This window comes from Parasteatoda tepidariorum, chromosome 6 (assembly GCF_982258835.1).
Source record: "Parasteatoda tepidariorum strain Cologne lab strain chromosome 6, Ptep-v5.0, whole genome shotgun sequence".
Lineage (NCBI taxonomy): Eukaryota > Metazoa > Arthropoda > Arachnida > Araneae > Theridiidae > Parasteatoda > Parasteatoda tepidariorum.
In genome coordinates this window covers 93,507,979-93,533,002 of record NC_141760.1, presented here as the reverse complement: position 1 = coordinate 93,533,002, position 25,024 = coordinate 93,507,979, and the positions used below count along the sequence as shown (strand labels likewise).

Sequence of the window (25,024 nt, the reverse complement as noted above, 5' to 3'; positions counted from 1 at the left end):
ATTTCGTAATGGTGGAACGTTAAAAACCATTTACCACAATTATGTTTATTGTTATATTAGGTTCATATTATCTCTTGCCCCAATATCAATAGTACCAATTATCCCAATAGATTAAACATTACTGGTGTTAATAAAATAGTCTAGTAATTTTTTTAAGTCTCCGGAAATGGAATGGGGCCTACACTTTTTTCATTAAAAAAAAGTAATAAAATGAGTGGGAAAAACATTAAAACAAAAGAATAAATTTATTGAACATCGTCGTACAATTTTAACATAAAAGTTGGCTATTTTGAAAATTTGCATTTGCAAACTGTAAATTTATGAGTTTAAAGATTTTACAGGAATCAAATTAAAATGAATAATTAGAATCTCATATGCTATAAAGCATGGAAATAAATTCCATTCCTTTTGCTTTATTTATAACATATCTAACTGGAAATAGATTAAGCTTGGATTTAAAAGACATGTGCTACTGTATAGTGATTGAAACCAAAACTCTTCACAATTCGAAAACGCTTTTTTCATAAAATAAAAATAAAGCAATTGTTCTTTGTATTCAATGTAAAATATGAAGCTAAGCAAATAATTTTCTACTTAAATCTTTATGTGTTCTTAAATATTTATATTGTCTTTGAATAACAATAAAGTTTCCTTCAAACATTTAACGATTTCTAAGAATTTTTTTTCTATTTAAATAATTATTTTTCCTTTGTATTTTAAAATGTTATAAGAAGAATTTCTGTATATTGAATACGATTTTCCAAAATAAAAAGCAAAATTTTTTTTATTAGTTTTTGAATAAAATTTGAAGCATTGAAATTCTTTAAATTTTTTTTTAAAAAATCTACTTGAGTTCAATAACATTTGTTTGTTATATCTTAGTAAGCTTTTCAACTTCTTATATGAAAAATTGTTCATTGAATCATATATTTTAGATTGTGCCTTAATATTTGAGACTTATTTATAAAACGTGTGCTTTGCAATAAGAATTATAGCCATGAATATCATTGAGCTCTTACCGTCCCATTTCAGCTTTTCCTAACTTCAAATGCAAAAAAAAAAAAAATTAAGTAAATTACAAATAACATTAAAGTCGCCAAGAGTTGGAATTTCATTTTAAAAAACCATAATAATTCTCTAAAAGAATTTCTTGAATACTGTGTATTCAAAAAATTATCTTCATTGTCAAAAGTCTTCATTGTGTGTGATAGTAAGACTAATTTTTAACGTAATTGATAATTTTGTGCATGTAACAATTGCGTAATTAATTTTTTGCGATTAAAAAAATTGCAAACTAAGTTGTTTGCAATATACATTTAATCATTTAATTTTTTAAGAGGCAATATTGATCTCACAGAAATTACTAAATTCATTACTTATTCAGCGATTTACTTAAATGCTGTCATATTTGAACTGGTTATGATCGATACTGATCATAGCAAAGGCTTGTATTGCCATATTTGGGCCATACAAGGGCTTATATTGTCATATTTGGGTTTGCTGTGATTGATCTGATTACAACAATCCTAAATATGGTAGTATTTAAGTAAGTCATGCGACTGATAAAATTGTGAAGCTAATACTTAAAAATGTATTGACGTGGAACCTTTACTATTAAAAGTTTCAATTATATATTTTTGTTATAACTTTATTATTATAATTTTTGTTATAACTTTATTATTGCACGACCAGATTGATTTTGCTTTTTTTATGATTTAGTGTAATCTTATAACCGATTCCGTTAAAAAATTTTATTTGTTTTAAAACTAGCATTTATCAATTAAAATCCACCACACGCAAATTAAATTGCAAAACCAATTAAATTGGAGCTCGAATCTTTTTATTCAAAGTTTCTCATCAGAGTCCACTTAACAATAAAATGTTTTGAACAGTCAAGACGCTGACAGTAAAAGCAACAAAAACTTACTTGAAATGTCAGTGTCTTGGCGAAGTTTTATACTAAAAGATAGTTGTCGCATCGCATAGTATTCTGAATCGAAAAACAATTGGCTACAAGTCTAAGCCTTTTGATGACCTGTGTATTATGTAATTCGTATGGATTTGCATTGTCATTGATCTCAAACATAAAATCAGGCTTTCAAAATTTAATGTGGTCAATCCACTAAGGACAATATCTTACTTATATGGACAATATCTTACAAACTATTATTGCATACATTGTACATTAATAATGAGTTTCTATTCATTTTCGGGATTCCTGATTGCTGATATATTTTTAATTTATAAAACTTTAATTTCAGATGTAAGAGTTTCATTGTTGTTGGGAAAAAAAGTTTAAACCTGTGGAAACACTTGGGAATGGAAATTAAATATTAGTTAAGATAAAATGTATAAAATATTATCCATTCAAAATATCGTATACGTAATTAAACATTTATTTATCCTGCAATATATGCTAGATAAGCAATGTTATTTCATCTGTATATTTTTGAAGTTTAATTTTATTTTTACTTTTTACTTTTTTAGATAACATAAGTAATAGTAAACAGGCTTCAATTCATGTAGTCACTTAACCCTTTGACACAGATGGGACAATGGTGACCCTTTAATATATATATTTTTCTGAAACTTTAATTACAAGCAGGAATATAATTTTGTATTTTTTATTTATGAAACACAGTCTACTAGTTAATAAAAAATCTATTAGATTGTCGGAAATATTTTTGAACTCAATCTAAATTTTGTAAAAATACAAAAAATGTAGTTTGAGAAACATTTTTTTTTCATTCATTTTCAAAAATTATAATTTATAAAATTATAAAATTTTTCAAATATTTAATAACTGCAAATAAGTCAACTGTACTAAATTTTTTTTTTTGGAATTACGCCGTGATTGGAAGATTTTACCTTTAACACAGGAAAACACACCAATGTTTCAAGCTGAATTTCATAACCATAAATTATTAAAATGCTAAATATAATATTTCTTGCTGATTTATCTTGATCTAAATTAATACAAAGTAATGAAAAAAATATAGAAAAATATGTTCAGTGAAAATTTTGCGTCAAAGGGTTAAGGGTTAACGGGACCTTTAAAATGAAAATTTTGGATTTTTTTTCTTATTTAAAACTTTACGAAATGCTTTTTGTAAGATTCATAAATTGTTTAGCTTAGTTTTAAACCATTTGAGCATTTAAAGGAAAATTCCTTCCCCAATTGTTTAAAAATATCAACACTAAAAAATGCCAAAAATCATCATTCCCGTCTTAAAAGTCTACAAAAATCTTCAAATTTTACCTATATTGAAATAAAGGTAAATTTTGAGTAATTGTTATGCTATCTTTAATAACTATTTCATTCATGAAAACGTTAAGAAAAGTTGCAAAGATAAATTTTCTTTGCTTTAAAGAAGCATTTTTTTCGAAAAGTTTACTTTCAATGTCCCATGAACCCTAAAAAAAATTTTCCTGAAATTAATTTTTATTATGTTAAGATTTTTCGATACTCTGTAAAACGAGAAACAAATTTGTCATTTAGAGTGGTTCTGTTTGCAGGTTCCAGACTTTCGAATTTTTCTATCTCGAACTTATTTTTGAAATAAATAATGAATTGAATTATTCGATTATATTTAGAAGTACATTGTTCGTTTACAAAACTATAAGAGTTCTTCTCGAATTGAAAAAAATAAATTAAAAAAATTGAAAAAAAGACTTTCATACTTGCAATTTACGATCAAACCCACGCGCTTTCAGTTTAGTTTTAAAAATACTGTTTTCTATTAACTTGAAAGGCTCAAATCAAAGACATGGAGAATAGTTTTAAGTTTTTATTTCTATACTATTCTATAAAGTTTAATTTTGATACAAACACTCACAGCTAATTATATTTTTGACTTTCAGTGTATTTACTTTTCTTTACAATAAAAATGCATATGTATATCTATCAAAAACTACCAACATTTTTGAATTCCACAAGGTTTCAAAATAATCAGAAATTTAAAAAAAAGGCTTTAAAAAGTCTATGATATTGTGAAATACAAATTTTAATGTATTTTATTTAAATATTTGTATTCATTAAACCCAATATTTAAATAAGATTAAAAAAATTGTTCTCTATAATGAATTTAGTAGTTAAAATTTTGACATCCATTTTCACTCTTAGTTCCAAATATTAAAAAGAAATAACTTATACAAAAAATAAACACAAAATTTTCTTTTTTAATTGAATTGTTCTATGGAAACCAAAGAGTTTACTTAAGACCAAAAATTATATTAATAACGTTTTTTCCTAGCTTTTATTTTCGATTCAGATAACCGCGTGTCGACTGAATTCCCTGAGATATTTGTAATTAAATGATTTGGCAAAATTAATTAATGTTCTGTAACTAAGTATGGTTACAATAAGAGCTTTTTCATAGAAAGCTCAATTTTTCCTAAAATTTTATTTAAAACTTATTTCCACTAAACTCTCCAGCTTGTGTTACGGTTTTTAGTACTTTGTTTTCATCGTTTTATTATTTGTTATTGCTTTTTTTTATTTTTCATTATTTATAGCATTTTTGACTTATTTAAATTTTATTTATTTGTTTTGTTAACTTTAACTTTATTTTCAGGTTGTGGTTTGGTGCAATCCAAACCAAGCAAAGATGTCTCTACTGTGGGCACGCCATCGCTTGATACCAGTAAGTGTTACAAAATAATTTTTCTAATAAAACTTTGTTTTTATGCGTATTCTTCAAATTTAAAGGCAGCTGCAAAATAAGGAATAATAACTAAATCTTTTTCAAGCAAAAAAAATGATTTATAGAAATTGATTTATTTGATTTCAATGAAGTTATGTAGAGGATTAGTAGAAGAGAGTGTCGTTCATTTGACCAATTTTAACTTTTAATTTTTTTCAAGCAGAAAGAGGTTGATTGACTTTAAATCTATCCTCAATTGATTAATTCAAATAGCTTCGAAATCTTTTTTCATGATACAATAGATGGCTCTTTAATAATACGGTATTACTGAAAACGAATTCTATCATACAATTCAAATAAAAAATATTTTTTAAAGTAAGGAAATAAGGGATTTTTAAAGTAAGGATTATTGGACATTTCCCTTAGAATAACACTTATTTTGAGATCTTTTCTTCTAAACTTAATAATTAATTGAATTTGAATATTAATGCAAATAAAACTTATTTTTTATGTAGCCAGCATAAAGAAAAATAAATTAAATTAATTATATAAGTAACATCAGTGAATATTTCGGAAAAATATTTCAAAAATTTGTACCTTTGCTAAAGTCATAAAGAGTTTTATATTTTATGAGCGACGCCTATCGCAAGGGAATGCATTTGTTCCAACTGGACTTGGAGTGGTCTAAGGTACAATACAGGGGAAAATTATAAAATATGACGTTCCTTCACGTTTTTAATTTTGTTTGACCTAACATAAATAAATTATTTTTCTTGAAAAAAATTATATTTTATTTTAAATGAATAAAATTTTGGTACTTATCTACCTTAGTTCCGTTTTCTTATGCAAGTACGATAAGGTTTTAATTTCAAAACAAATTGATTTAAGAACACTTTTCAACTAAAACATTAAAGTCTCCTCTAGCTTAGAGAATGTGAAATATATTTCAATATTATTTAGTCGCAAAAAACTGGTAACAAAAATACTTATTGCTATTCTAAAAAAAAGTCATAAACTTTCTCTTCTCTTGTCTTCTGGATTAGTTACAAAATTACAGGCTACGGAGTTGAGCATTTGTAGTCGTAAACTCAAATTTAGTCGGCAGGTCATGACTGTTATATAATAAATGGAATTATGCTCCTTTTTTGAACTGTTCAGCTGCTTCAAAACTCATTGCTCTGTAATTTCTGTAATTTTTCTAGTTTATTTCAGTTGTACTGTAGCTTTAGTAAAACATTTTTTTATAAAATGTATAATCCGTATTTAATAAATGATGTTAATTTTATGATTCTGTGATTTTAAATCATCATAAAGGCTCTTCGTTTCTTCTCTTTTGTTTTCCATTAATATACATATAAGTGTCATTTTATTCATTATCATATAATTTACATGAAACAGGTCTTGCATTGTCTAAATACTTTGGTGTCCCAAATTTCTATTCCTTTCTATATTTTTCTCTGTGATATACTCACATGTCATTTATAAGTATTGCTTTCCTTTTTTTTTGCTTAAAAACCTGAAGCTTCAGTTTTCAGTTCTGTTGCCAACGTGAAAGCGAAATTTCATAGGTTTGGTACCAATGAAAGAAAAATAAAACATCATAAATAAATTAAAAAGAAAACAACTATTTTGTGTGTTTGCATATAAAAGTTAGAAATAAAATAATGAATGTAATTTATAAGAATAGAGTTGATTTAGTATCACTTAATTTTCCAAATATTAGTCCATTTTCTATAAAGTCTATTTTGAAATGAGTTATAGGAATTTTTGCAAAATTTTCCAAAAGGGCATATGAACAACAATTAAACACCAAATAAATAACAGACGTTTCATCTGCTTTCTTAAAAACATTTGTAAGAAATTATCTCATTTTCTTATAGACTTTATTAGAAATTGTCATAATATCTGAAAAATTATCTGAAACTATATCGATTCCATTCTTTTTACATTTTATGTTTTGCCATATAATATTAAATTCTTTAAGATTATGTAAAAGACAACATTTTAATGAAATCGGTTGGATACTTTTAAACATTTGAAGCATTTGATAACTTAGAAACTATTTGACCAATTTCGTAAAAAAATCAGCTATTGGATTAAAAGTTTTCTACGATGCTTACTTTTTGCGCACTGCACTTTATATATTAAAGTTTGAGTGAAAGAAAGTATGAAGTTAATTTGAAACGATACAAACTTTTTAGTTTCACTCAAGTAGTTACATAGGCTGTATGTATTTAACTTTTTCAGAAAAGCGGCTCTAATATTGTGCAAGTAACGTTTAACCAAATTCGACTAACATTACGTCTAGTTAAACTCTAGACTTTAAAGCAATGATGAATAACATTTAAAAATTAATATTGAATTTATAAATATACTTGTACTAAACTGTTTTACCTTTACCAAGTCAACCAAAAATATTTTTTTTTATTTCTCATAACCCCTAGTATAAGTTAGTATAGCATAGTAGTTCAATTGAATTAATAAAACAAGCACTTGTTAATATTTAAAATTTGAACGAGTACTAACTACTTTCAAACTAAACAAGTACTTTAACTAATAAGCAAATTAATTAAAAATTAAAAAATTAACTGAAAATTAAATTCAACGGAAATTTTAGTTTAAACACTAATTTTTAAAAAAATTAAATACATTTCACACAAAAATTATTAGTTGTTTGTAAAATATGAATAGTTAATTATCTTTGGACAAGAAATCCTCATTTAAAAAGAGTGATAAAGCTTGCAACTTTCTCTATGCCAATATGTCTCTAAGTTGGAATGCTGAACTTGCCCTAAACTGCTACACCAAAATAGCAGCTTCATTACAGTTTTTTTTTTTTTAAATCAGGGCATGATCGAAATCGCTTTCACAGATTGTAATTATTCTAAATAATCGAAGCATTAAATGAGTTTTAGGATTTCATAGAAAAACGAAATTTTTTGGTAATCAAATAAAGAAAATTAAAGAAAATTGGAAAATATGCCCCTATTCCTAATAAGAAACTGCTCCCTCACTGAAACTACAATTAATCGAAGCACCCTAAGTTACCAGATCTAATTATTCAGTAGCGGATTTTATGAGGGAAATGTAAATAGAATAATCTCTACCGTAAAATAATAATTGCAGGCTAAATCATAGTAAAAGCCTATTCGTAAAAGGAAAAGTTATTTAAAATTGCGTTTATGAAAATGTTTAGTTTAGGAAAAATTTAGCAATTCTTAGTTAAGAAAAATTTCACACCAATACTTCACCGAACTCACCGAAGGACAATTATCCTCTTATAGTGGTTAAACTGTAGAGTTTATTATTGTTGTAATAAAATTGTTCGAATTAATTTAATATTAATTTTGAATCATTTGGGGGGGGGGGGATTTCAGTATCAGGAAGTCTGTAGTCTGCCATAATATATTTAAATGTTTTAAGAAAAGTATTTATAACAAAAAGTAAACAATCTCTATTGGAGTTTAATAGTATCATAGTTTAAGAAATTTTTATTACTCTCAGAATAGCTTAAACGTCCAAATTTCAACTACAATATTGCTCTGGATAAAGATATGTTTCAATCTTCTCCAACCACCTCTTAACAGAATTTATTATCATTTTATCGTCAAATAGAATTTAAATTAGAGGATTGAACTTTCAATTGCATAGAGCGTTTATTTCCCAATGAGATGAACCGGGTTCGAATCTCAGCGATGGCTGATTGATATGAATTCCGTACCCGGCTCGCACCAACCACGGTGCTCTCGTTAAATATCCTCAGTGGTTATACGCATTATATCTTAAAATCTCCTTGTCATCAGGCTAACCGAAGGAGGTTTTCATGTTTTCCCTTTCAACGTAACTGCACGGGTTAGTTGCATCAAAAAGTCCTCCACAAAGGCAAATTTCTCTTAATACTTTATCCACGAGTTCCCTTGTCTTATAGATTGGGTTCAAAATTACAAGGCTACGGAATTAAACATTAATAGTCGTAAACTCAAAAATTTGGATCGGCTGTTCAACGATGGTTATAAAATATAAAATGTAAATTGTTGCGCCCTGAGCAATGGTGGCTCAAGAGATAGAGCATTCGACCCGAGTGATCCGGGTTCAAATTCAACCGGTGGCTGGTCGACCAGCCATTGTATTACCAAGCGAAATGCAGATCAATATCATTAAAACAGCTCACGAACGTGTTCGATGGCTGGCACTGACTGTAATGCTGATAGTGGTAAAAGGACCATGGGTCAGAATCCCTTTGACACTCGACTTACATAACACAATTATTATAAACTTACATAACACAACATTACAAGTTTCTGTTCGTAATACAATCTTCTGAAATATTAGAATTAATTATTAATTGAATTATTAATTTAATTAATTATTAATTATGAATTAATTCATTAATTATAAAATTTAGAGTCTATAAAATTAAAAAGGAAGAAAATATTTTAATCTCTTGGTAAAGTCAATGATTCATTCATAGGAAAAAAAGAGACTATTTTTACATAGAAAATTAAGTTTTTTATTATTACATGGTTTCATATTATCTGCATATGAAGAGATTTTGAAAGGTCCATCGACGAAGTCAAATTTTTCTACATCTTCAGTGTCATATTTCATGTCATCATATTTCAAAGTGTCATATTTTTGTCACTTTGTAGCTCCGCAGAAATTTTTGCTTTAACTTTGAACCTGGACCAAACAGTGTTATTTTAATATCTAGGTCTTGAAGTTCTAGGTCTTGAATTTTTGTTCTTGCTTACTGGGAGATTATATATAACGCCGCTTTTCAACTTGAACTTTGCAAATTAGGTTCTTTGCGTTTTCGCGTAGAGCTCGTTGTTGTTGGAAATTAGCTGTTGTTTTTTCGTTTTGGAGTTCTATGATCTAGGTATCGTTTCTCAACTTTCTTTTCGTACCAAAAAAAGAGTTCAAAAAGGGGTCATCTTAATACTTTGTTTATACGTTGAGTTCACTATCTGTTGCAGTTATAACATTTTTCATTCAGCAGAGAGTTTTAAAAGGATGGCAATAATGGTGGAATTTTGTTACTCAACTTGACAATTAGATCTTTTTAAACCTTCTGTTATGGCTGCATGATTTTTTTTTTATTGCAGTAGTCTTGAAATACCGCAAAGGCAAATGCAGAACCTCTGTCAGTAATTATTCTTATTGGATTTATAAAAATATTGCTTTTGTAATCTATCAATGACTTCTGCTGTGTCCATTGATTTTGCAGAATAGAGTCAACTGAATTTAGTAAAGGCATCAATAACCGTGATGTTTATATTTCTTCGAGTTGGTTGCAAGTGGACCTAAATGACAAGTCTGAAGTGGTGTGTCATCTTTCTTGATTAGATGTAGCATGCCATCCTGTTTGTCGCGTTTTCAATTTGTAAGAATACGCGTCACACAATTTGCAATGCATTTTTCAACTTCTTCGTTCAGATGTGGTATATAAAATTCTTTACAGACCACTTATTGTGTACGTAATACGGCAAAATAATCACGTTCATGATCGGTTTTAATGATGTTGGTCTGCATTTCCTCAAGCACTACAATTAAATAGATTCCTTTAACAGTTTTGTACAATGATTTGTTCTTCAGTATGTCATCATCATGAGGTGTTCTTTGGAGAAGAGTTCTTATGGCAGTTATTTAGTCATCAGTTTGTTGCACTTTAAATAGTTGTATGTAAACTATCTTGAATGATCATGCACTGTGGAGAGCGACTAAGAGCATCCACGTGAACCATCTTTGTACCTGTTTGGTGTTCTATAGTGCAATCGAATTCTTGAAAATATATAGCCCATTTAGCCATGGGGGAATTAAGCTCTTTTTTGCTTAAAGTTTTTACTAAGGCGTCACAGTCAGTAGCTACTTTAAATTTGGTACCAAGCATGCAAATACGAAATTTTGTAAGTGCTTCTACAACTGCAAATACTCACTTCGGCACTTCGAGTTCAAAACTGGTATACTTTCTATTATTGTCTTATGTTTTCTTTGTCAAGTAGAACACTGGATAAAGTTTGTCATACGTAGATTTTTGAAGTAGAACTACCCCCAAACCATCTATCGACGCATCAGTGTGAATCTCAGTCGGAGAATTTTGACTAAAAATACTTAAAACAGGTTTTCCGAAAGAATTTGATTTTCAGAAACGAGGCTTTTTGATCTTTTGAAACTGAAAGGAGTTGTCCTACGTAGGAGGACACTTAAAGGCTTTGTTACAGTCGAATACGAGTATGGACTTTCTAAAATAACCAGTAAGTTCAAGAAATCGGCCTCGTCTTTAAAATTTTTGAGATTTGGATAATTAAGAACGGCTTTAGTTTTTGACGGGGAAGGTGATGATTTACAGTTTTCTATTACATGTCCAAGAAATTGTATGTTATTATATAAAAATTGTCAATTTTTAAAATTTATTTCAAGTCCATAATTACGAGCTATCTCAAAAACAATATTTAGATATTCTAGAGCTTCAGATTCATTAGCAGTAGGCATAAAAATATCATCCATATACGGCAAAACAATACCTTTGGCAATTAGGTCGCGAAAAATAACATTTATGTAACGTATGATGATTGAAGGACCATTACTAAGACAGAAGGGCATACGTCTGAATTGATATTAACCATTATATGTAACAAAACTAGTGTATTTAGGACTTTTTTCAATAATCGGAACGTGTAAGGACCCATTTATTAGGTCAAGTGTAATGAAAACTTTAGAATTTCGAAGACAATCTAAAATATCGTCAATTAAAGATAGATGATAACATTTGGGGACACGTAAACAATTAGGATGCGGTTTAGAAAAATGACTGATATCATTACAGTTAAAACATCGTTTTAGCTTATTCTGAAACATTCAATTTTAAAGGTTTTCTACAGTTGATTAAGAACTAATCAATTTTAAACTTAATCACGAAAAAATCAGAGCTCCTTAAAAAAAAATTTTTATTTCCAATGAGCTGCACAATCGGTCTTGCCGATGAGCAGACCTAGTGCCTTCTCCAGAGCTGGTATCCACTCTTTCAGGACCACCACAATGGGTGCGATACCGTTGGTCATGTTAATTTGGACGTCTAGTTTCTGCTACACTAGATGGCAGCACCGAGACTCTATTTGGATGCTAAAGTGCGCTAGGAATTTAATTTTGCCGGAAATGCCAAGAGCCAATAAAGCACTCCAGGGATCTTTTACATGCCGCATAACCATACGACATGGCCGCTGAGGATTTTCTGCATCCCGAAAATCCGGTGTCTGGGCCGGGGATCGAACCCGCAGACTTGGGCTCAGAACGCCGACGACAAACCAACTGCGCCATCCAGCCACCCTTAAGAAAATTACTTGTGTTAAATTCTATTAAAATCAAGAATTCCGAATTCGAAATTAAGGAAATTTCACCCACCTGGGTATTGGGTGCAGTCCCTCAACATAATGTAATACCAGTACTACATCGTCTTTTAACATCTGTAGAACTTTTTTCTTGAGGGAATATAAATATCACACATCCCTTGATTCAACGTCTTTGAATCATATCGTCAATATTCAGTTGAACAAAACTTTTTTTTTCATATCCAACACACAAACTTTACATCACAATAACATGGATCATCAGAATCCGTATAACGTCTGTGAAAGTCTTATTTAGAAGTTTGGTAACGAATTTCTGAATTAATTTTCGTCTTGATTAGAACTTCCGCCGTCTACTTTTCGTCAGACAGCAAACAATAATTCTTCTCTTTCCACTCCTTGGTTCGAACCCTGTCGGTAACAAACAAACATCTCTCTAGCACTTTTGAGACTATGCATTTTGCTCGAAAATGAGTGAGTATATGCTGTTTTAATTCTAAACACATGGAGAGCTTTTTAAATTCGACTTATTTGTTTCCGTGCTATTTTGACACGTTTTAGTACAATTTTGAGGAACCCTTTTTTGCAGCGTATTACATGATGTAAACTTAACTAATTCCTGAATTTTTTGTGATTATTATTTCACGCGGTACAGAATTCGTTGAAATCATACACTTTAAATTTTAGACTTTTTTGTATAATAAATTTATTGAAAATTAGACATTATAAATATATATCTAATCTCTTTCCCAAATGAAAAATTTAGTTATTTTAATATCACCTCTGGTGATCATCTTGTTAGCTTTTTTAAATATGTAGAATTTCAAATGTCTCTGTAGTGATCTACCAAAAACTAATCCAATTTATATTAAATAGGATAAAATCATGAATGAAGCATACTAATAAAGGTATAGTGGTATGCCAAAAAAGGAAATGGGCATACCACTGTAGTATGCCCATTTCGGTTCCTTTATTTGTGCTTTATTCTAGTTGTTTTGCTTTATTTATACGTAGCACAAAATATACTCTATCTTAATTTGACTTTATAAGTATATACTAATATTACAGAAGTGAAAATACGACTTAAGTCACCTCTTAAATGATCACACTTTTCAAAGCACGGTTTGGAACATTTTTCAAGACAGTTTAGCAAAAAGGAGTATCATTGTGAAAAAAGAAGTTTAATTTATCATCATTACATGTTCTAGCATTTAAGCAGAAAATATATTAATTAGCTTGATGTCACTTTTATATGCAACCAAAAGTCTGTTAAAATAAAATTCTGTGCATATTAGCAAGAAATGTTGTGTTGATATTTATAATGCTCTTTTGCAAACCAATAATTTTCTTTTTAAAGTTCCTTCAAAACGAATTTTACAATAATAAATAATTTTAAAGCCTGTATTTGGAAGACAACCCGGATTTATAACAATGATGAAACTAAAATATGTAAAAATTAGTTAATAGACTATGTAAAAGAGTTAAAGGACAGCGCAACCAAACAAATTAGTATTAATGAGATAAGTTAAAACTAAATCTGTATTCTAATGTAGCTGCCCACATTTGCACTTTTTTAAAAACGTTTTGTTTTCTAATGGCAATAAAATAAAAACTAAACCAATTTTTAATACATAATTAAAAAATTTTTAAATTTCTTCTAAACCTTACTTTATTTTAATTGGAGCTTATAAAGAGCATTTTTCTTTCTTATTTGATATCAGCTTTCCAAATTGTAGCAAATATCAATTAGTAAGAAGTATAGCATATATGTGTACAATGGACAAGAATCTCTAGAAGAAGAAATACTGTATGGACTACTGTATGCTGTGGAAGCACTGTTGCACACTTGAAGTCAGTCTTCTCAAACTATCAAAATAAATTTAAAAAACATGCTCTAATGATCTGTGTTTTATTAACGCTTAGGATTTCAACAAAAAAAAAATCGGTCAAAACAGTTATGTTAATATCACACTGCAATTGGTGATGTTTTTGCGCAAGAGACAAATTGTGCCTATTAAGGAAAGTATTTCTTCAAATTCATATTAATTCAATTTATTATAGATATTTAAATATCCGATCTGTACCTGGAAAATAGAATAGGGAAAAATACTTTCTTACTTGTATCCAGAAAATTTAATGAAATCAGAACTATGCATTTTCATTGGAAAAACAAAACACGTGATGTATGATGTGTTTTCAATAAATGAAACAGCTACAGATTACATGGTACATGTTACAATGATAGAGGTTGCAATAACAGGGATTAATCCAGTATATAATCCCTGTCATTGTTTGCCATAGGTCAAGTAAATTCATGCTCCACAATTTCTTGACTGATGGTTTCCAACTGGCGGCCCCAGACCACTTTTGCTTTCTAGACCAGTGATTTCCAAATAGCGGCCCGAGGGCCGCATCCGGCCCGCAAAGCCTTTTCTTGTGGCCCGCGAGCTAAAATATATTAGTTGTCATTTTTTTTGCGGACAATTTTCGTAAAAAATCTATATGAGTTTAAAATACTTTTCTCGTTAATAAAAACCTAATTTCTTCGTTTCTGTGAAATTTATCATACCAACGGTGCAAGAAAAATTATTTCTCAGGTTTTGCATCCAAGAAAATATTTATTCAAATACAAAAATATTCGTGTATGTTGCTTTTTTTATGTCATTTTTTTGTATTTTGTAAATGTGTGTATCATAAATTTTCTCGAGGAAATTCTTCAATTTAACTTTTTGAAACCACTCATTATTTCGGACGAAAATATTTACACACACATTTGTAAATTTTAAATTTAAAATTTAAATATTTATTTTCTGGTGATTGCAGCAGACAAACCTCAATTTTGTCATTGAACATTTTGTGTGCTACTGTGCAAGTTTTAATACCAACTTTTTTAAAGTTTTATATCTTAACAATTAGATATCTGTTGTACATTAATTGTTTAATACATGGGTGCACATTAAAGTTATTGCACCCCGAATTTTTTAATATGCAATTGAATATTTTTAAAAATCTACTTCTTATTTTAATTTGTAATTCAATACTTTTGTTTCGTACAACTTGGTAAAAATCTGACAGTAATATTTAATGTTCCTTGAAACATAAAAGAGTCCTACATAAAATTTTGATAAAGTTGCTGCCCGCTATTTGATTTGTGTTTTTAATTGTGGCCCCCGGCCTCATGTAAGTTGGAAACCCTTGTTCTAGACAAGCTGTGATACCCACACATCTGATGGTGAACTTCTAGCTGCCAGCGATGGTAATATTGCAATGATGCGTTTACCACTGAGCCTCCGCGGTTCTGATAAACTTGTAATCATTTGATATACTTTTAAATACATAGTTTTGTACTTGCAGCAATATTATTTCATTGATTTTTATTTTTTTTCGTCACTTATTTATCTGAACGATATTTAAATACTTTTATCAATATTATCGGCGCCCCCGACGCTATCTCATTTTTTTTTCATGACTGTGGACCTCTTAGAATTTTTTTTTTACATGATATTTATTTTAAGCTCTGTATAAACTATTATGATCGGTGAGTTCAGTAATTTTGAAAGCTGAGCATTGGCCTTTCTATTAAAGTTAGCACTTTCGGTTAAGGGGATTGAAACGTTTATGAATTAAAATAATGGCATTTTTCTCTTGTTATTAAAATACTATTTTTTTACTACAAAAGTTGTTAAACTAATATTTTAATGAACAATAGTTAGTATTCTATTTTAAGAATTAATAAAATTTTGATTGTTTCAGCTTTTAATCCAGTATACACTATCTAACCAAAAGTATCCGGACATCCGGATGTTATGGTGGTGGAAGGATAATGGTGTGGGGGTGTTTCTCGTGGTTTGACCGGGTCCGTTTGCTCCTGTGGTTGGAAACTGAACTCTGAGATGTGTGTGGACAATGCTAAACTCCCAACTCTATGGCAATATTTCGGGGAAAGCCTATTTCTCTTCCAGCAGGATAACTGCTCCATTCACTCATCGAGATTTGCACAGACTTAGTTTGACGGAATGGGTGTGCAAAAACTGGACTAGCCTTCTCAGAGCCCCGATCTAAACCCCATAGAGCATCTTTGGGACGAATTTGAGCTCAGATTATGTAGCCAGCCAAATCAACCATCCTCTCTGCGAGTATTCACTTCAGCTGTGGTGGAAGCCTGGAAGTTAATTCCTATATGGCCACCTATCAAAAAATGGTGGAAAGTCTTCCCAGACGTGAGCAGCCTGTCATCGATGCAAAAGGGAGACCAGCATCATATTAATATGAGATTCAGGACACTCTAAGTGCATACCACTGAGTATCCGGATGCTTTTGGCCAGATAGTGTATAATTGCAATGCACATTGCATCAATATTACTTCTAATTAAATACAGAAACTTTCTGCAATAAATAAAAATGGCATATTCTACACACTTAACATGATCTTTTTTTTCTGACATGAGCAGTATTTTTAACAAAATGCTTTAAAATTATTAAGGTTTAAAATAGCATGATATATTTAAAATTAATTAGGACAAAAAATATGTTTACTCTGTAAGTATTACATTTACTTAATTGAGAAAGTTCTAATGTTAAATTTAAAGCAATTTTTACGCAATATCTATCACACTTTAAATAAAACAAAAGAACTTCATTTTTTTAAAATTGCATCTTACTTAAATTGAAATTCATATTTCTTCATTTATTGGACAAAAGTTTAGTTTTTGTTTTGAAAAAGTATCTGATTAATACGTTTTATACTAGACAAATACAAATTAATATTGTAAGAAGTAAAAAACTATAGTTTTTTTTCACGAGGATGTATCATGTAAAATCTAGAGTGCCTGTACTCTAGGCACTCTAGTAAAATCTATACATTGCTTTTATGGAATATATATGACAGCCCTGCAGCTCTTAAATATCTCTAACTTTAATTATATTTGAAAATAGCTGATACATTCTTTCAATATTTCTGTTATCATTTTTATGTCATTAGCATACGAACGTTTAAAATTTACTGATTTTACATTTTTTCTTTCAGAAAGCGCGTATTTATGCTACATGAATATGAAGAGCCCAGACTGTTTTATTTATTTTTATCAGGGTTTGGTAAGTCTTTCTTTACATCATTTACAACTGAACTTTTTGAAACTATCAATTGCGATCTTATTTAGGGTAACGAAAATTGTTGCTGAACATTTATTTTCACAAAAATGCCTGACAAACAAAATATTTCCGTAGATTTTGAGAAATTTATTAAGAAATGAAAAATCATCTTTTCCCAAACGGAAGAGTTTAAACTTTTTTACAACTTTATTTTCTTTTTATTTAAATATTTTATTAACATTTTCTGTGCTTTCTGAAGTTTTAATATAATGCCAAATTTAAAAATCTATTTTCTATAGCTTTATTGAGTTTTAAAAATTCAATTCATTTAGTGGAAGTAGAAAAAATTCATTACAAATCACAGAGTGTTAAATGATTTAATGATTTAATTTTGATAAGGTACTAAATTTTAAAATTGATTTAATTTGTTTGATTGATAAATAGATTAAAACTGATTGATTGATTGTTTATAGAAGTGAAAAAAAATCCAAGAAACCAAATAAAAGCGGAAATATTCCGTTAAAAACTACACATAGAATTCTTCAATCAATGAATTATTTATTTAATTTCGATCGAGTACAAATCTTTTCGTTTTTTTATCAATTTAAGAAAAATTTTGTGAAACAAAAAATTAAAAATCACTATAAAAAATAAAGGAATTTTGGAGTTAATTTTTTAACTCTGATTAATTACTAAATTACAAATCTACTGGCAGTAGTTGTAAAGAATTGATGAAAACCCAAAGAAACTTTGGAAAGTGGAATAATTATGTTAAAACAATCACGCAATTGATTGTTTGGGTTAATAACTAGTTTTTAAATTATCTGCATTAATAAAACTAAGAGTTTGAGTGACTTCGGTGTAGGACGTATCGCTTTTATAACTCCATAATCATTTGTGAAAGGGAGATTTATCAAAAGTTTTAATATATCTGTTCGGGAGAGACGTTTCAAATATTTATTTTTATCCCTGGTTTAGCATTAGGCGATGTTGTAAATTAAATTGTACTTCTTTTTGTTGTTTTAAATATTTAAACGATAACATCAGTTTGTGCTAGCTAGCTTTCAGCTATGTTTTATCGAAACTGTCTCACAGAGAATTTTTGTCACGTTCTTTAATAATTTTTTTATCTTTCATTGATTTATGTCAGGTCAGAAAGGATCAAAATCAGCATGGGGGGACATTACCAAATTATTCATTTCAAAATTATTTGAAATTCATATTATTGTTATTGATAATATTGTAACATTATTGTTTATTTTTATTGAAGTTACGCTGTTGAAACATTTTTCTATAAATATTTTTTAAAAAATGTAAAATCAACAGTTATTTAAAAAAATTATGTAATGAAGTGCGAAATTAAAGGAGAAAACTTGCTCATTGAGGTTAAATTTTAACAATCTTGAGTTGGTTATGAGAAATATGTTGCATAATTTTCGGTTCCGAATGAATAGTGTAATGTCTAAAAGCATGTTTTGCTTAAAACAAATCAACAAGCAAGACAACAAATAATAAAAATATTAGATTTATTAATTGTGTCGGTTCAGCTTTAAACATGATTGCATTTTGTTGATTAACACTGATTTATTGATTATTTACTTTATATTTTTACCACCCCGTACGAAGAACAGCTAAAGTGTTGCTGTGCAAATTTTTTATACGGGTTTATTTATAAAAATATTTAGAAAGTTTAAAAAAAAGTTTTATCTTGCAATTCAGTATTTGAATATTTTCTTCCGCTTTCCTTTGTTTCGAAATTACAGCCAGTAGATTTTGAAATTTCGTACATTAAAAATAATTTTTTTAAAAATTAATTCATAATTTCATTTTACTTACCTTTATCATGATGCATACGGAATTTTTCCGCTTCCTATATACTATATCCTACACTTTATTTTTTTTTTTTTTTCAAATCTAAAAAAATAGCCATATGATTTTGAATATTAGTACTTGATCAAAATTGTACATGCATTTTGTTTAGCACTTTGCCGAACGAACATATTGCGCCTGAAGAGCTAGCCTCAGCTTCTTTTTTTCTTTCTTTTACAGCCACAACTAACTATGCGAAATGGTGAGATCTCCGCGATCTCTCGTGCACTGATAGTTTACAAAACTGTGTGATCTCCCTGATCCTCCGGCAAAATTTTGAAATATATGTAACTTCGTACTTTAGAAATGGAACGGAATTTTGGAGCTTTGGTATTACATAATTTTAATGACAAAAGTAAGTGGGTTAATTGAATCGACAATATAGAACTACGTTAATAACGTTTAAGTAGATAACTAATACGAAGGATAGAAAATTATACACAACATTTTTAAGGTTAAAACTTAAAATATATTTTCAAAATTATTAATAAAATAAAAAATATTTAAATAAAACTTATATAATATATTTAAAATATATATACAGCATATTAATATATTATTCTCGAAACTTCGGTGACAACTTTTTTGAATATCTCTGAAACCCATTGTTTAAGAATTGAAAACGACAAATAATCTCTAATGTAATACAGGAATGCTTGGAGTGAGGGCAAAAATTTATCATATTTTATTTTTATCCCCGCTTTACATTCAATTTAACCAGCCGAAGACTCCCCGTGTAGTAACTGGTGACCGATGCATGTTTAATCTGTCGAGTCACAAAATCCTCCATGTTCCCATAACAAATCATACCTGTGGGGGTACTGATCCAGGAGTTTCCTTGTCTTCTGGATTGGTTCAAAATTATAAGGCTACGGAGTTGAACATTAGTAGTCGTATACCCAAATTTGGCTCAGCTGTTCAACGACGGTTATAAAAATATTTAATTGGTGCCTAAAGATAAATTTTCTCACAAAGATTATTATAGAAAATCTATATAGAATCTTATGTAGAAAATCTATTTTTCATATAGATTTTTTCATATAGACCGTAAGCATCAATTTTATCCTTGAATATTTCCTTCTTGTTACTCGCAATGCGATTTTTTGAATAATCCGAATACAATTTTGTATTTTAAACAACAGCAAAAAATCTCATCAGTAGGACGAACTATTGTCGCTGTAACCTGTTCGAAATCTAAGTTAAAAACATTTTCAAAAGTCTAACTCATGTTGACTTTTGAAAAGGGCAGAAGTTGCATATAGGTTAAAGTCATCTTGCCTTGGGCTAACCATAGGTAGTTTTCACGGTTTCCTTCTCCAAGTAACCCAAATGCTGGTTATTTCCATCAAAAAGTTCTTCAAGAAGGCATATTTCTCCCAATACTTGATCCAGCAGCTCCCATGTGCTCTGGATTGGGTACAAAATTACAAGGCTACGAAATTGAACATTGGTAGTCGTAAACTTAAAATTGGGTCGACTGTTCAATGACAGTTATAAAATAACATAAAAATATAAAATAAAAACTCAATGCTGAGGATAAAAAGTTGTTCTTTCATTCTGTATCCATAACAATCTTTTCTAAAAACTTAAAGCGTTTATTGTTCTTAAACATTTTCGAAAATTTCCAAGTTTAAAAGTTACACAAAATTTTAAACTTAAAGTTAAAAAAAAATTATTTAATATTAAAAAGCAATGATTGAAAAGCTTACTTATTTTACGTCAATGTTTGAATCAATCCTTGAAAACAAATATTTATTGTTAGAAATAACGATTCTTGTATGCTTTTGACAAAAGTACAAATTCTAGAATTTTTTGAAACTAAAAATAGAGTGCGTGATAAAAAGAGAATCACCCTAAATAACTTTCGACCTAATGATCGAATTTTCACGCACCACGACTCAATCTTAATGGTTCGTGGGGGTGACCTCAAATATGTTAATTAATTAGCGCAGGTGATACTTTAAGTTACGAAATCAGACACAAAAACGTTCTTTCTTTGAATAAACATAAATAATTTTTTCAACGGTTTTGAGATTCTGATCCTCAAAATAAAAGAGGGTAGCTGCAATCGGGAGAGTGGTTGAAAGTTTGGATCCCTTAATGTTAATTCTTAGTCGAAAAAATTTAAAATGTGAGGTATACAAAGTTTTACATCATTTAAAATAATTTATTTTTATAAAGTGAAATACAAAATTTGAACGAATCGATTATAATAAATCGAATTTTAATTCTATGACTTTTTTAAGACTTAACAAAAGTACATTATTCCTCAAAATTATATTTAGAAATAAGGTGAGTATTAATACTATGAATTACTTTTGAATTAGTTGGAATTAAATCAACATTAATTCACCTTCTGAGATGCAATACTTAATGGTTAGGCGGATAAACTTTATACCTGTAATAAAGACGGATATTTTAAGTTAAGAGTGCATTGTCCCTGAACTGTGTATTGTCTCTGAACAAATACACTTTTTTTAAGAGGAATTATAATTTTCAATCTTAAATGTCTAAAGTAGGAATCATATTGAATTCGCATTTGTTTTTTAGTACAATCTAGCCATATTTGAGAGAATCAAAAAATATAAGCATGCTATTATAAAACTATTTTTTCCAAAAATATTTCCAAGCAAAACATATTTTTTGTAGTTATTTCATTTATTTATTTATTTACTAGTCAATCTAAAAATCAACGAAGACTTTTTGAATTGTAAGGACTAATTTTAAAGTTGTCACAACATCTAATTTTGAATGAGAGAATTTAAACGAAATTAATTGAGTAGTTTTTAGAGCAGTATTAAACATTAAAAAAAATAGATATTTATCGAGAAATATTAGATTAAATTGTGTATTATTAATTACTTATTTAAAAAATTACTTATTTAAAAAGCTGTGAAGATTTGTTTGCATTAAAACAATTTTTGAACTGATCAATAAAAAATAATAAAAATTTTTATAATAAAAACTTTTAGCACAAAATTGTTTTTGATTAAATGGATTCTATAATTTGATTTGCTAAAAAAATTACAGAAATATGGCAAGCTCCATTAACTGAACTTGGTACTATATTTTACAGATTGCGATATTTTGAAGTTTAAAAATCCTAAAGGCTCTAAGAGATCCTAATCCCAAGGGATCCTAATCCTTTTTTTTACTTAGTGTGTTTTTTTTCTGATTTCATTTCTTAAAATACCGCTTGCAATTATTTTGCTGATATTAAATCATCTTATTAAAGATAAACCTTTAAAATTGCGTGGTTGTTCCTATTACTATCTAGTACGATCATGATTATCTAGAGACATATTTAAGATACTGAGTCCAAATTGTCTATAAAAAAAATGATACCGATTCAGAAAAATTCGTTTTCATCGTCTGATCTCTCTGAATTAAAAAGAAGGAAAAAAACGAAGCACTGCCACTGATTAGAGTGTTCAACTTGACGTTACATTTTAATTTGCTGAGAAACTCAACCAACTAACTGTAACTAAGAAACTTAAGATTATATTGTGTAGAAAAATGCGCAGGGAGTACTATAAGACAACAAAATTTAGTAAATGATAATTAGTTCGTAAATTATTAGCTGTTGAACTTGTAAAAAATTCCATGTGATCCGTCTCCGAACCGCAGGAGCACAACTACTGAGTTCAAATTTGAACTTTTAACTTTCAACTTAATTTAACTTTTTCTAAAATTCCAATTTGTTTGGAAGCTATTGCAATTTTAAGTGCTTTTTTTTATAATTTCTTCAACCTCTTTTTCTTTAAGTAACATTTTGTTTCGCTGCTCCCAAACTATAAAAATTTAGAAACTTGAAATTACAATGGTGTATAGAAAAATGTACAAAGCGTACAATGAAATAAACAAAAACTTAAGATTAGATTATTAATTTGAAAAATGCTAACTGTTAAACTTATGAAAAATATCATGTAAACCGACTTACTGCCTCCTACAACGAAATTATGGAACTGAAATTTCACGGGCTGAAATGGCCATTTTCATTTATAAACTTAACGCGATTTTTTTCATTTTTTTTTTCTACGAAATTTCTATTTGTCTAAAAGTTATTGCAATTTTCAAGGGTTTTTTCTAAGTTTTCCTCATTTTTTGCTTTAAATTATGCTTATTTATCCATTATTGCAGAAAGTTTTGTTTCGCGGTCTCGGTATTTTAATTTCATACGCTCGCGCTGGAATTTTATAATGAAAGCATCTACATATATATTTCTCTTACACGGCACCAAAAAAAAACCTCATTACAACTCCCCGAATGGCAACGTTAAAAAATCGACCAATGATAGCTGCTAAAAATGTCACATGGCAAATCTAGATGTGGTGGCTCAACATATAGCGCTTTTAAAAACGGAAACAATAACCAGATTGAGCATTATCAGGTTGTTCAATTCAGCTGCGGCAATCTCATACTATTAAGCTAGGCAGAAGTGAGTAGTAGATCTCTATTTTAGTATTTTGTCGAAAGCGCTTTTCTGAAGTACTTTGTACAACTAAATAAGATTCTTTTCACAACACTTAAATATTTACTTTATTTTCTTCATTTATAGAGAAAACAGTCGGCAAAGAATTCTGTTAGGTTAAAAAACATTTCGCTAAAAAAAGAACGAATTCTAAAAGAAATAAAAATAAACAACTTGAAAAATAAAAATGCTGTTGCCAGCCATAGAATTTTTTGAAAGTTAACTTAGCAACATAAATCAAAATGACATAGAAGCGCAACTAAATCAAAATTATGATACCTGAGCGCTTGGCGTAACAAATCCTTCAATTCTATAAGTGTTGTATCGCCAAATGCCCAAATTAACAATTGCAATTTCAAATTAATATTGAAATGTACAGGTTTAGAATTTTCTACAGTGAAAAGTTTTCGGAACTTCAGTATTCAAAAAAGTATACAAAAACTAGACGTTAAGAACGTATCCAATGAGCGAGCATAGCGAGCATTGGATTGAGAAGCAATCCGAAATGAACTGCGAAAGCAGTTCCGGGGATTGGCGAGCGCCAGCGAGTAGGGGGAGAAGCTTCTTAGTTTTAAAAAATTGACTTGTGAAAATTAAATTGTTACACTAAAAAAAAAAAGTTTTAAAAAGAGACTTTTTTGAAAACTGATTTTTCTTGAAAGAAATAATACACAACAATTATTTATAAAAAAATATATATAAAAGATTCTAATATATCCAACGAAACACCACAAGAACCTGTCATTCTTATTTGAAATTTTAAAGTTGCCTTCTATTTCAACACAAGGCTATAGAAAAAGGGAAGTTAACTTTAGCATTATTAAATAGATTAGAAATTTTTTTTTTACTTAGACAATAATTTTTTATTATTATTCTCATTATCTATTTATTATTATCATTTATTATTATTAGTTATTATCATTATTCATTTATTACTACTTATTTTTACCATTAAAAAAAGGGAGAGTTAAATTCAGCAAAATAGATTTGTAAAAAAAATTGCCTACATTATTATTTATTAATTATTATGCCACATTTTTTTTCGGCTACGTAACTCTAAATAATCACCCCTTTTTTCAGCGGAGCCCCGACTTCTAAAGTCTATTAAGGCAATTACGAACTTTATAATCTATAAAAGACAATTTTTAAAATATTTAATTAGAGGAATGAATGTTTTTCATCGATTTATCATTGAGAATCTTAAATTAGGTTTTTTTATATCCGACAATTAAATTTGCAGTCTTTGTGCTATTTCTAGTTAAAAATAATACTTAAGGAAAATCCACTTTGACGTCATCAGGCCACTTTTCTAAAATTTTCTCCTAGCTGAACGGGTCCCTGCTCTCACAGAATTAGGGAATGGTTTGTTGATACAGTAAATTTGAATAGTGACACTCTATGGTTTATTATTCATATTTTTAGTTTGTCCTTATTCATAGTTTTAAAGTTCAGTTTTAATATTTCAGTTCAATCAAAATTACTGAATTAAGATAGGATTGCTTATATTTACATGAATGCTTTGACATTTTTTCACATTGTGCATTTTTGTGAAAATATAAAATTTTCTAATCAATTCCATATCTTTTATCTGAGATTTTAGTTTT

The 25,024-nt window shown here is 28.7% G+C and overlaps 1 protein-coding gene across 3 annotated transcripts in view; it reads left to right on the top strand.

Moving 5' to 3' along the window:
• LOC107453449 (uncharacterized) overlaps nucleotides 1-25,024 on the top strand; it is a 109,319-nt gene that overhangs the window by 65,130 nt on the left and 19,165 nt on the right. For all 3 annotated transcript variants that reach the window (XM_087166188.1, XM_087166187.1, XM_087166189.1), the window contains 2 exons: nucleotides 4,575-4,643; nucleotides 17,016-17,083. The gene's annotated coding sequence lies outside the window, so the exon portion shown is untranslated. The remainder of the gene's footprint in view (nucleotides 1-4,574; nucleotides 4,644-17,015; nucleotides 17,084-25,024) is intronic.